Source organism: Grammomys surdaster, unplaced genomic scaffold (genome assembly GCF_004785775.1).
Source record: "Grammomys surdaster isolate TR1022 unplaced genomic scaffold, NIH_TR_1.0 201, whole genome shotgun sequence".
NCBI classification, from domain to species: Eukaryota; Metazoa; Chordata; class Mammalia; order Rodentia; family Muridae; genus Grammomys; species Grammomys surdaster.
In genome coordinates this window covers 8,077,425-8,090,042 of record NW_021604646.1, presented here as the reverse complement: position 1 = coordinate 8,090,042, position 12,618 = coordinate 8,077,425, and the positions used below count along the sequence as shown (strand labels likewise).

The 12,618-nt window shown below is 54.0% G+C and overlaps 1 protein-coding gene across 3 annotated transcripts in view; it reads left to right on the top strand.

Annotated features, from left to right (window-relative positions):
* Positions 1–221: 221 nt before the first annotated feature.
* Positions 222–12,618, top strand: part of Adgrg1 (adhesion G protein-coupled receptor G1) — a 37,718-nt gene continuing 25,321 nt past the window's right edge. Inside the window, exon 1 of one of the 3 annotated variants that reach the window (XM_028770385.1) lies at positions 222–246. The gene's annotated coding sequence lies outside the window, so the exon portion shown is untranslated. Of the gene's footprint in view, positions 247–7,197; positions 7,473–12,618 lie in introns of those variants that run through there. The other 2 variants (XM_028770388.1, XM_028770384.1) reach the window with 2 other exon arrangements.

The following is a 12,618-nucleotide window of genomic DNA, read 5'->3' as shown; positions in this document are numbered from 1 at the left end:
TCTTACTGTCCAGGGAAGAGATGCCAAAAGTTCATGGAGGCTGAAGACCCTATCAAACCTCGCTGGGAAACCTGGAAGTGTTAGAGGGCTCTTGGCACCGGAAGCTAGACCTGTAGGCGGAGCCTCACCTGGATTGGGTTCACAGCTGCCTAGACAGGCTCAGACTAGGTGCTGGGCGCCTGGAAGGAGGAGGAGGAGGCATCAACAGCAAAGGCTGACAACAGAAGAGCTTGCCTAGGCTTGGAGGTAAGACGCTACTATTCAGAGAGGGAGACGGAGGTAAGAGAGGGCAGCGGGTATGGCATGGCCTTAGCCTGGCCTGGCCCGTTTGACCTTGGTCTCAGGTTCAGCGCAGTGCTTGAGAGTTCTCGTGAGTGTGCTGGATCGTGTCTCCCAGAGATCGACTGAATTAGAGGTTCTAGCTATTCCTAAGATACTCCTTGCTCTGAGAGTGTGGGCTGGGCATGCTCACGAGGGGGCACTGGAATGTGTTGGCCGGGTGTGAGGTGTGTCCCTTTTTGCTCAGAAGGGTACCACTGCCATGGGGGCCAGGGTGAAGCATAGACCTTGGCGTGTGGATGAGGACTGGCGGCATGAACCCCATTTTCCCCTTTGTCCCCAATGTACCCCAAGCAGTTTCCTCCTGAGTTCCCCCGGGAACCGGTTTAGCAGCTGCCCACTCTGGTTGTTTGACTTTTGAGGAGGAAGAGGCAGGCAGCCTTTCCTGGTAAGCCAGCAAAAGGGCAGAGCTCACGCATGTCCGTCTCTGCTGCTGCCAGCCACAGGTCTCCTTGCCTGTCAGCCCATGTCTGTCACCCCATCTGCAAGAGTCTAGTCAAAGGTGCACCCCTCCTACCAGCTGCTTCTCCTACATGGTGGCCCCAAAGATGTACCGGGATAGGAAAAAGTTCAGGCTTGCCATGGCCTCTGGTGGGACCCTGGCATTCCTCCAGCTGGACCCATGTCCCTAGCTGTACCATGATGGAGATAGACCGGGCCCCAAATGTCAAATCAAATACTGCTTTTAAAGCCCCAGTGCCCTACCCCCAGCCCTAGCTCACAGCCCCCACCCAACCAAAGGTGGGCGGCTGGCGCCGCTGCTTTGCCTCTGCCAGTCTGGTTCCCCGAGGCATGTGGGCTGCACGGTGGGTCCCTGCTAATGAGCATCTGTTATCACTCCATTATGCCGCCTGCACCACCTGCACCCCAGCACTTAGTGGGAGACCCCGGGGGTTTCCCTGACGGCTGGGCAGAGGGGCATGCAGAAGGCAGGAGGTGTTGGGGGTGTCGCCTGAGGCTAGGGGGCCCCATGCTCTGTGGGATTTCTACAAAGTACTTAGGATTCCAGCTCTTTGTTATGTCAAAAGAGAAGTGCTGGAGATGGGTGGGGTGTAATCTCTGCACTACGGTAGCTGAGGCAGATCCATTTTGAGTTCCAGGCCAGCCTTGGAGAGATGCTGTCTTGAAAGAAAAGGAGAGGGAAAAGGGGAGGAGGTGGTGGCAGCCTACTGGGATCTCAGTGAGGAAAACTGAGTTTGTGAAGTCCCAAGTGAGTCTCCCTCAGCCAACATCTCAAAACATCTATGCTGTGTATGTATCGAGAAGGGGATGTGGACACACATGAGGGCACAGCCGAGATTCTGGTCCTGGAGACTGGCAGTGAGTGACCTGGCATAGTGTTCTCCTCAAGATGGAGCATGTCTTACCCATCCTTTGTACAGGGCTGTACTGTCTTGTGGGATGTCACTAAACCTCTCCAGGCTTCTCTTGCCTGCCTTGGCACAGATAAGATAATGCTTCCCTGCTTGACCAGAGACAGCTGGACCAATTCTGGTGTCGAGAGCAGCTGCTGATCAAACAGGACCCAGGGAGGGGCAGCATAGACTGGGCACACATGTGGAACAGTTGGCAGCAGCTGACATGGCCTTTTTGGGGAATGCTTGTCCCCTCAGACCAGGTCCGGCTCTCTAGCTGAGGCAGGGTGGCTTCTGTAGAGGGTCGAAGTCCCTCTGTTCCTGTACACTGGAGACATTTTCGGAGCAGGCTCGTGGGGCTAGGGAGATAACTCAGTTGGCCTCATGCTTGCTGTGGAAGCAGGAAGGCCTGAGTTTGGATTCCCCGGCACCACATTAAAAAGCCGAGCTTGGTGGTTTGTGTCTGTACCCCAGAGAGACAGAGTCAGGAGGACCTCCAGGCTCGCTGTCCAGCAAATCTAGCTGAATCAGAGAGCTCTAGGTTCCGTGAGATACTCTGTCTCAAAAAGGAATTTGAGGGGTCAGCAAGGTATTTAGGCTAAAGGACTTTCCTTCAAGTCTGATGGCCTGAATTAGATCTCTGGGTCCCACATGAGGCAAGGAGAGAACCAGCTTCTGTTCGTTTTCTTTTGACCTCCACAGGCAGGCATGTGGTAGCACTGTTACCTGCCTGCCTGCGTGCATGCATGAGCACCTGCGTGCACAGGCGCTCGCACACACACACACACACTCACACACACACTAAACCTAATTCCTAAAACATTTAGAATATAAGATGGAGGAAGACACACATACTGGAGTTGACTTCTGGCTTCCACCCACATGTACACATAAACATGCAAATACTTCAATACATGCTTAAGAACAAACTCAGTGGTCAGGAGGGTGCCATGCCCATTTTACACATGAGGACACTGAGGCACAGAAAGATCAAAGCCCAGCAACTTAATGCTAGACTCCCAAGGCAGTTATGGATGGCTTTGGGGGCATTGAGGAGAATGGCTTGGAGCCTCAATCAGTGGCTCCCCTGGGCCAGGCTGCTTCAGAGCAAAGTACAGGTCAGAGAGTCACACCCTGAAGAGGCAGGGCAGGAAGACCTCATCATGACAACTCCTCCTGATCACCTGGGCTGCAGAGGGAACGTCTGTTCAGAGATAGGTAAGGTCTCACAGGAGGACCCCAAGCCTCTGGATCCTGAAGGACAGGTATCAGACTTGTGACAGGATTAGTGAGGACTTGTTCAGGGTGCTCGTCTTTCTCCTGAGCTCAGGGGCTTCTGAATGCTGAGAGGTAGGGGTATGGACAGTTTGACTCTCTGAGCAAGATCTGGCTGGATCCAGCCCTCCTGCTAGAGGGCTCTTGGAGTGGGGGTGGCTAAGCTGAGGGTTAGACATTCCGTCATGCCACAACATGAACAGGGAGTTCTTATCCAGTTTGCCTGTCTCAGGTAGCTGGGCACCCAGGCATGCCCACCTCCGAGGGCAGTCAGTGGGGGGTGGACTTGGAGGCAGCCAGCATGAACTTGGCTAGGGAACAAGACACTGGATTGGCCTTTCCCGGCAGGCAGGGACGAGGTGAGCACAGAGAGAAAGGTTATGATGTGCTCATGCCAGGGACTAAGGCCGTTTCTTGTTGGCATGCGATCAAACATCATTGGGACCAGAAAGAGAGACCTGGGGGAAGGAACTGGCTTGAAAGCCAAACCCTGGTTCCAGCCATGACACTAGGCTAAGGGTCTCCTTCCTTCTCCTAGTGTAAACAGAGGCCCCTTGGCAGGGCTGTAGGAGAAAACACCAGCCACTTATGGCATATGGCAAATGTACCACTGCTATTTAGAGCAAAGGGCGAAGAGGGACAGTGCTGTGGCCAGGAGGGAATTAAAGAATTTCTGCTAGCATCTGGGAGGTGTGACTCTCCCCAGACCACAACCCTAAGGCTTTGGAAAATTGAGGCAGGTAAATGTAGGCGTGGCACCTGCTTGGCTCCATCCCCAAGGACCTAGAATGGACTCCAAATAAGGTCTCAGAAAACAGGCAAACTTGACTTGGGCGGACTCAGTTCACATCCTGGCCTGGGACTTTATTCCACTTTATCTGGTATGATGTCCTTGAACCCCAAGCCCAGGCTTGAATCCCTATGATTCCAGCCCACTTTAATGGCTGAGAGAGGCCCCTGTTTCCTCTCTTGGACCAGCCATATTTTCCTACTCCTCCCCTGCTAGGGGAAGGGGATGCCCCCCAATGGGGAAGGCTGTCCCGGGCACTGGCACACAGCTGCCTTTGTAAGTGTGGCCGAGTCACATGGACACCCCCCACCCCCATCCCTGCTGGACCCTGGGGCAATGTGACGGGAGGTGGTGTTATCACGGGGCTGTGGCTTCCCCCACGCTTGTGGGCAGGAGGCTTTCCCACGGGAATGAAGGGAGAAGGGAGGTGGCTAGGAGCACAGCCCTAGCACATCTTCTGTGTTAGGGGCTACAGGACTGTGGGGTGGCTTTGAGAAGGTCCCCTTTCTGTGCCTCAGTTTCTATCTCTGGAAAATGGACCAGGCATTCCTATTGTATAGAAGGGACACTGGATGCTCACAAGCTGGAGCTTTGTGCCCTTGTGTTCCTGTTAGCATCAGTGTGCTGGGTATTGTGCTCTAAAATATACAAGGACACCGAGCTTGCAAGAGACGCCTATACTCGAACTCTTTGTGTAAAGCTAAAAACCCACCTCTGATCAGGCAGTGGGTTTCCAGGCCCCTTGACAAGACTGGCTTGTGTAACCTGCTCTATCAGGCAGATTAGACAGAGATTGAAGGTCTACAGCCATACCACCCTGAATGTGCCTGATCGTGTCTGATCTCAGAAGCTAAGCAGGGTTGGCCCTGGTTAGTACTTGGATGGGAGAAAGAGACTGAGGCCTGCAGACGCCTTGAAGTCCACCAGCCGTATACTCCATCTTCTGTGCCCAGGCCTTGCCTCAGGCAGCAGCCCCAGCGAGCAGCACTCCATGTTGCTTTCTTATCTGTATCCCGGGGTTTGTGTGTCCCTGAAGGTCTCTCCTTAGTGCCCAAGGAGCAGGTGCTGTATTTTTGTCTTCGTCTGACAGCCGAGGGGTGGCTGGGTAGAGATGCTTGCCCAAGTCACCAGCTGGCTGAGTCTGCTGTAGCCAGTTGGCCAGGGATCAGCATCAGTATTGTCTCTCTTCCGTTTCTTATAAAGAAGGGGCACCCATCAGCTTCCTGTGCTCCCCACCCCATGCTGGCTCTGTCGCCAGCCTGTGATCCCACAACCCTCCCTGTGGAGCTGCCGTTAGCTGGCTGAGCCCTGGCATTGTGCTTCCGGTAGCCATGGGAACCAGAGAGGACATGTTTCCTAACGCTACAGATCCACTTGCATCCGACCAACCGTGCTTTAGGACAGCCTTTTCTCGACTCCCAGATCTGATCTGCACCCCACCCCTGCCTATACATATCAGGGATGCTTTTGATACCTCCCTTTTCCCTGTTTGGCTCTCCCTAGCCTTGATGCTGGTCTTTTGGATGAGAGTCTTCACCTCAGCTTTCCTCTGTCTCCATCTTCAAGGCCCTGGCCGGAGCCCCTCCCCGGCCTGTCCACACTTCTCACATCACACCCACCCAGTCAAGTCCTTAGAGGAGAGACAGGTCTACTTAAGCTTTGCCAAACATGATAACCACCTGGGAGTCCTATTAAATTTTAGCTTCTTATGGGACGGATCTGGGGCACATCTGAAATCTGAGGTTTCTGGTAAATTTTCATCATTTGAGCGCCGAGCACAGGTATCCTTCCTGTGCTCAAACTCCTTCTGAGAGCCTCCCTGTGCCTTGGATTAGCCCTCTAGTTCCATTCATTCAAAATCCTCTACTATCTGGCCCCATTTCCTTCAAAATTAGCTCTCCCTATCTCTCCATCCCTGATGGTGTCCCCCTAGAAGGCTCTTCTGAGGGTCTCTTTTTCTTGAACTTCCTGTCTTCTCCAGTATCCAGCCAGGGCTTTGGAGCCATTTGGTCTGTACCCAGCCTTTGAAGGGTATGGCTGAGAGCCCCTTGCCTCCTCTATACATGGGCCTCTTCTGTATGGTGGAGACATGGTGGAGATCACAAGGGCCTGTACCTGCTGGATGTTTGCTGAGAGTCAGAGACCCAGCTGCATCTTAGCTGTGTGGCCTTGGATAAGTCGCTGGTCGTCTCTGATGTCTCATCTCGTGTTGTGGTGGCGGTGGTGTGCAGTGGGCCACTGGGCTCCTGCCTGATCCCTCTACTTTCTCAGCTATGAGACCTTGAAGAAGTTAACTACCTTCCCTGAGCATCTTCTCTCTCTCTCTCTCTCTCTCTCTCTCTCTCTCTCTCTCTCTCTCTGCCTTATCCTCTTCCTTCTTCATTACCACATTCCTGGAGAATTCCTTGAGACTCACTAATTGTCTGGGCAGGTGCTGGGAGGCAGGGAGGAGGGAAGCCTGGAACACAGCCTGTGTGATTGCTGTTATTCTGTTACCGCCATTATTATTATTGTTGCCACTTGCCCTCATTAGGTTGTGAAATCCTCATGGCGCTTCAGTTTGCTCACACGGTATGGGAGGAGGAGTATGGGAGAGCAAAGACAGGAGCCTTCACTCTGGAGGGCCATGCTTATCCCAAACCACTTCCCGCTCCACGCCGTTGCCCCCCCCCCCCCGGCTGTGCAGGACCAGTGAACCTCAACCAGAACAGCCAACAGTTAGCAGCCAGAGTGGGCATGATGGGGTTGGCCCATTTCCAAATTGCTTTTTCTGAGGTTTTGGAAAGGCTTTTTACCTGGGCCTCAGTTTCCCATTTGGCTCAGCTGACAGACTTTAAAAAGGCTATTTCCAGAAGTCCCTGGGGTCTTAGGGTCCAGGATGTGATTTTTGAAAGGTTGAGACTGAGGGAGAATGGTCTGGCTCCCTGCTGGGAAGACGCTCAGAGACCTGGGTCAGCAGTCAGCCAAGTATGGCCACCAGCCAGGCGGCCTGACACCCCCTTCCTCTTGGAGTGCCTTCCGCTCTGCCAGTCAGCGCTGGCTCTGCCTGCTGCCACGGAGGTTAGACTGTCCTTCAGGAAGGGGTAGTTGTTGGCTGTCTGGGCCTGGAGGAGGGGGTAGCAGCATCTGAGTAGCCTGTTGCCATGGCAAACTGGTTTCTTTGAAAGAACTTCAGGGGAGCAGCCTCCGGGGACTTAATAATGGGGGTGTGTATGCGAGGTGACACACTCATCCCAGCTCATACCCATTTTTGAAACTGGCACCAGGGTGCTAGGATGATGAGAGGAGAGACCCAGGTCCCCGCTTGCCAGGCCTGAGTCATGGGCATCCCCCAGGGTCCCCGCCTCACCTCTGTCAGTCAGCCCTGCCTCCTCCTGCCTCCCTCTGAGAAAGCCATGACTCACAGTTAGGCAGTCATCTCATCGCCAGCCTGAAGGGAGGAGCTGAGCTAGGCAAGGAGGGAGTCCCGGCCCTCCCCCGGTCCTCCGGGTTCTCCGGCTCCACACAGGCTGCCGCCTGGTCTCTACTATAGGAAAGGGGCTCTTGGCTGGTAGGAGCCTCCCCAAAGCCTCCCCCACCCCCAGCCAGTGCACTTGCTAGCTCTTGAACACACTCTTACCAGAGACCCAGACTGCAAGATTCAGCATTGGAGGTGAATCCTCAAAGGTGGTCCAGCTGCCTGGTTCCTTCTAGAACCCACCACCTGGCACCAGGTACCGGATGAAGGGCAGCCAGTGGGTGGGAGGAGATGGGGGGGGACATGTGGCTGCTAAGCAGAGAGTGTAGAATGGAAAGGGATCTGGGGGCGGGGGGGGGTGTTAGTATGCTACAGGGGTAGAGATGTGTGTAAGCTGAGAGCTGCCTTGAAAGAGAATGGGGTCAGAAGGACCAGAACTTTTGGAACCATTAGTTGTTGGGTATTTGGGAAACCAAGCCTCCACTGCTATAGAACAGTCTTGAGCCCAGCAGTGTGGCGTCAGCGCTCTATGTCTTTTGATAGACTGGTTGTTCTCATTAGGCTGTGACGTTCACCTGTAATCCCAGTATTTAGGGAAGTAGAGATAGGAGGCTCTCAAGTTCAAGACCTGCCTGGGCTACAAAGAAGCCCCGTGGGAGTAGGGAGACTCTGAGTGGGCAGGCAGCTTGTCTGAGGTCACACAGCAAGACCAGAGACGGGAGAGCCAGGCTTCAGAAGAGGGCACTGTGGTAGACTGAGCATGGTGCCCCTGACAGTGGCCTCCCCTATAGATTCCCTTAGGACAGGGTCCCCTAGAGAACCAGGACAGTCTAACAACTTTTGATCAAGGAATGAAGGCACAGTGCAACATTGGTCTGAACAGGAGGCAGCTGGAATGAGGGTCCTGGGACGGGAGGCCAAGGTGCCAAGAGTTCCTTACCCACTAACCACAAGACCTCGGGGGCCCCCAGCTGCTTGGGCCTGATAGGACCTCAGTCCCCTTCCCCTGGTGTAGGAAATGGGGGCAGGGTTCCTGTTTTCCCCACTCTCCAACCAGCCATCTGTGTGTGGTGACCGTTAGGGCCTCTAAGGGGCTCATTTTACTGAGGGGGTGGGGTGAATAGAGGCAGAACCCTTTTTCCACCTGGGCCACCGTGGCATGGGGTGGGCGACATGGGTGGAGAAATCCTGTGCCTACTTCAGAAGGTAAGGGGAAGCCGGGCGGTGGTGGCGCACGCCTTTAATCCCAGCATTTGGGAGGCAGAGGCAGGCGGATTTCTGAGTTTGAGGCCAGCCTGGTCTACAGAGTGAGTTCCAGGACAGCCAGGGCTACACAGAGAAACCCTGTCTTGAAAAGCCAAAAAAAAAAAAAAAAAAGTTAAAAAAAAAAAAAAGAAGGCCAGGGGAGGTTGCTGTTTTTAAGCGTTAAGTGCCTACTGTGTGCTGTTCCCTGTTGTCCTCCCCATTGCACAGTGAGGAATGAGGCAAATAAAGTCAGTGGGAACTTGCAGACGGCTCCCTCCCTGCAGCCTCCCCACTCACCCAGGAGTTGGAGACCGCTGACAGGACAAGCTCTGGTCATTGGGAGCTGCAGGCTGCCAAAGGGTACCCAGAGTGCAGGCTAGAGTCCTATGTGGTCTTCCCTGCCTTGTTCAGAGTCTGTACTAGCTTTTGGGGCCAGACTTTTATCTCCTTTTGCTATTAGAGCCCCCAGGAACTTGAGATGCATCCCACCTTGGTCAAAATCACTTCAACCGGCCTCTCTCTGGGCTGCTAAATTGGCATGAGGGTGACCCTCCATGTGGCCTGAGGACTTGGCTCCTAGAATCCGGGGCAGGGGGATTCTCCCTCCTGGTACAACCTTTGGTTAGGAGGTTGTATGTGGCATTGCCATCCTGTTAGAGGCAGGCTGCTGAGGAGGTCTGATTGCAGAGCGGGAGGAGACAGCAGGAGCTGTGGGACCGTGAGAAAGGAGGAGAGTGAGTCTGGCCTTAAAGTGGGCAGAAGGGAAGAGGGAGGGGTGGTGTCCGGGCCTAGAAGGGTGGAATGTTCATGGCAGAGACTATAATATGGGGAGAATTAGGGGGGAACAATGAAAGCTCAGAGGCATGGGGCCAGCCACAGAACTGAAGCCTGACACTTTGGCATACCAGAGGGTCACGCCAGAGAGTCTCTATCTCCTGTGCAGTGGGAAGCGACGGTGAGAGGACCGGGCAGCAGGGTGAGCGGGTCAGAGGATGAGTGCTGTAGCTCTGACCTGGTGGCTCAGCCCCTGGCTGCTCTGTTGAGTGTCAGGCTTAGGGGTGGCTTCCTGGCTAAGGGAAAAAAAGTGGAATTGATAGTTCAACAAGGAAGAGAAATGAAGAGAGCAGGCAGAGTTATGACGGGGATAGAGGGTTCTGTGGGGATGGCCTGCTTATTAGGATTCTGCATAGACAAGGAAGAGACATGGACAGGACAGCCATAAAGGGGGCCACTGTGGATGATCTCCTGCCAGTGGATGCTGAGGCCTCATTGGGATTCAGGATGCAGGATGAGCTTCTAGTCAGTAGGGGAAGGGGCAGGGCCCTGATAAGGGTGTTAGAGGTGTTGGTGGGGAGGTTGGGGGGAATGTGTGACAACATTAGAGGTGCTAGTGGGGAGCTTGGGGCATGTGTGACAACACAGGACACAAACCTCGGTGTTGCACCCTCCCCCTCAGGGTGGAGGTCCTCAGGGTGGCCCTACTTTCTGACTCACATCAGATGGGGGCATCATGTGAGTGCACCCAGCAGCCGAGGGTGACCAGCCTCCAGGGACCTGGCAGATGGCAAATAGGGGGTGGGGTAGGGCTGGCACAAAGGGGCCTCTCAGATGCAGTGGGTGGAGCGCTGGCAAGCCATCCCTTGCTCGGCTGAGAGCTTGTCCCCGTTCCAGGCTCTGGACCTCCAGTTCCATCTGGAGTTGCTGGGGGCCCCTGGGGAGCCTGTAAGATTCTGAGGTCAGGCCTGAGCTGCTAAGAAGAGGGACTAAGGGTAGCCTGCTGCTAATCACTGGCCTGCCTGGCGTGAGGTGGTCTGAGACACTGTTGGGGTCCCCATGTACTCTGAATTCTCCAGGTTCCCTGGAAGCCCAGCCTGGATTAGAACAATCCTGAACCTTCCGTGCTGGTCTCAGTGCTTACTTTAGAGACAAGGAGTGGGGGTGAGGAGGCTTCCCTGCAGAGGGATCCAAATCTTTGGGGCACCATGTCTCACTGTTGTTTTCTGCCTCTCGTGGGAGGCAAGAAGGTCCTTGTCTGGGTCCTAAGCTTGTTGTAGAAGGGCATGTACCCATGCCCTGACCCTGGCAAGCTCATACATTTAGTGATGGGATTCAGGCAGACTTGCTCAAAGAGGACTTGGCTGTATCCCTTTCTTGTTGTGTGGCCTTGGGCATATGCCTCTGTTTCCTCATCTTTAACCGTATCTTGAGGGGGGCTGCTCCGAGCATCACAGAGTTAACATGAAAACACTCAGAATAGCGCTTGAATCATGGGAAGGTAGCATTTGTCTTTTTGGCTCCCATCGGATGGACAGGCATACCAGAGTCAGAGACGTCACTTCTTATCTCCAAGGCCCATGGGGGAGCTGGACACTGGAACAAGTCAGCTTGCCCCCGACTAGTCCGATCTGTGTTGGCAGCAAGGCTAGCGTGGTTGGGCACCAGGCTCCTGGGCTGGTACTGCCCTTGGTGATGTGTGGAGTACAGTTCCAGGCAGGCACTGAGAGCTTAGTGCTGAGAAGCTGGCCGAGCATCCGACCTCAGCAGGCCGTCCTCTCTGCACTGATGGGAGATGTGCTGGGGATGAGGGACTGGCTCTCCCAGTCCCCTGATGAGTCCATGGTTCTGTGGCTAATAGCTTTGGCCTGCCTTCCCCGTTTCAGGGCCACTTTGACTCCAAAGTGATGAGATGAAAAACTCTCCTTACTGCCTCTTCATCTTACCCTTCTGTCCCCCGGGCCTCTGCCCTCCTCCTTCCAGCAATATCTGCTTGGATTCTCAATTCCTGAGGCAGAAAGTGGGTGAACACCAGAGACTCATGTTGTTAACACTGCCAAAGATCATAGCTACTCTGGGCTTCAGCTTCCCTGCCTGTGAGTGGAAAGAACCAGACCCATCTCTTGTCAGATTTGTTGCTAGAACACAGGACAGTATGGGCTACAAATGTACAATCAGCACGCTGCACCTTTGTGAGTCCTCAGTAAGCCCTGCTTGGTACTCAGGGGTGCTTGAATCTTAACTAAGTTCAGATCCTGGAAGAGTAACCTTGAGCATGTGGCACTGTGCTCTCCTACCCCCCTCTGCCATCCTGTCCCCTTTCCCCCTTTCCCCTCCTCCTCTTCAATCTTGCTCTTCCTTTTGCTTTTTCACACAGGGTATTCCTATGTAGCCAAGGCTGGCCTCAAACTCATGGTCTTCTCACCTTAGCCTCCCAAGTGCTGAGGTTACAAATAGGAGCTGCTATGTTTGGCAAGTTGCTAAGAGTTGCTCTGAGTCTCATTGGCAGTAAGGTGAGGATGAAGATACTTGAATCTCCAAGAGGCGCTGTGGGGAGTGAGGGAATAGCCACAGGTTGCTAAGGCTCAGGAGAAGTGGGCTTCATCCTATTCTGCCCCAGACCTTCTCTATTGCCCACTCAGGTAGGTGGTTAGGAGTGTGGGCTCTGTGTGGGCTCTGGGTCGGCCTGGTTCCGTCTCAGCGCCTGCAGCTGTGTGAATTTGGATGGGTGTGTTAAGCACCCTGCTCCCCTGGTTTCCTTTAGTTTTAAAGCAGGAGTAACAATGGCATCTTGAGAGGCATGAGACATTAAGTGCTTTCTTCCCAGTTCTATAAGTGCTGTGCTGCAAGTAGTACCATTCTGGAGCCTTCTTTGGGGGAGTGGCAGTGAGTTTATCCCAGAGAAACAGTTTGCCCTTGTCAAGATGTCATGTCACCAGGAAGGCTTCAATCCATAGATAGCCCATGCCCTCAGATATTCCACCGACAGGGGTCCCGGTTGCTGCTCTGTCCTGTCTGGGACTCCCTGCTTTCTAAGTCCTGGGGTCATACTGCCAGACTCTTGCCTGCTGGGTATCACTTGAAAGCCAATCAGTTTTATTCAAGAGCCACCTCCTATGGGACTGTCTTCCTCAGAGTTCCATCTGGGGTCCTTGGGTGCAGACATTCTTGTCTGGGGAGGACAGCAGTAAGATGATGGACAGACAGACTGCACATGATGAGCAGTCTTTGCCATCTCCCGTGTCTGATCCTCCTTTTCCTGGGAGAAGGACACTGCTGACCTTGACCTTCTAGAACTCCCATGGCCCATTAGACAGACGTTACTTGTCTGCAAGAGAAATCTCTCAGTGGTTTATGGCTTGTGTTCATTACTCACAGATGCT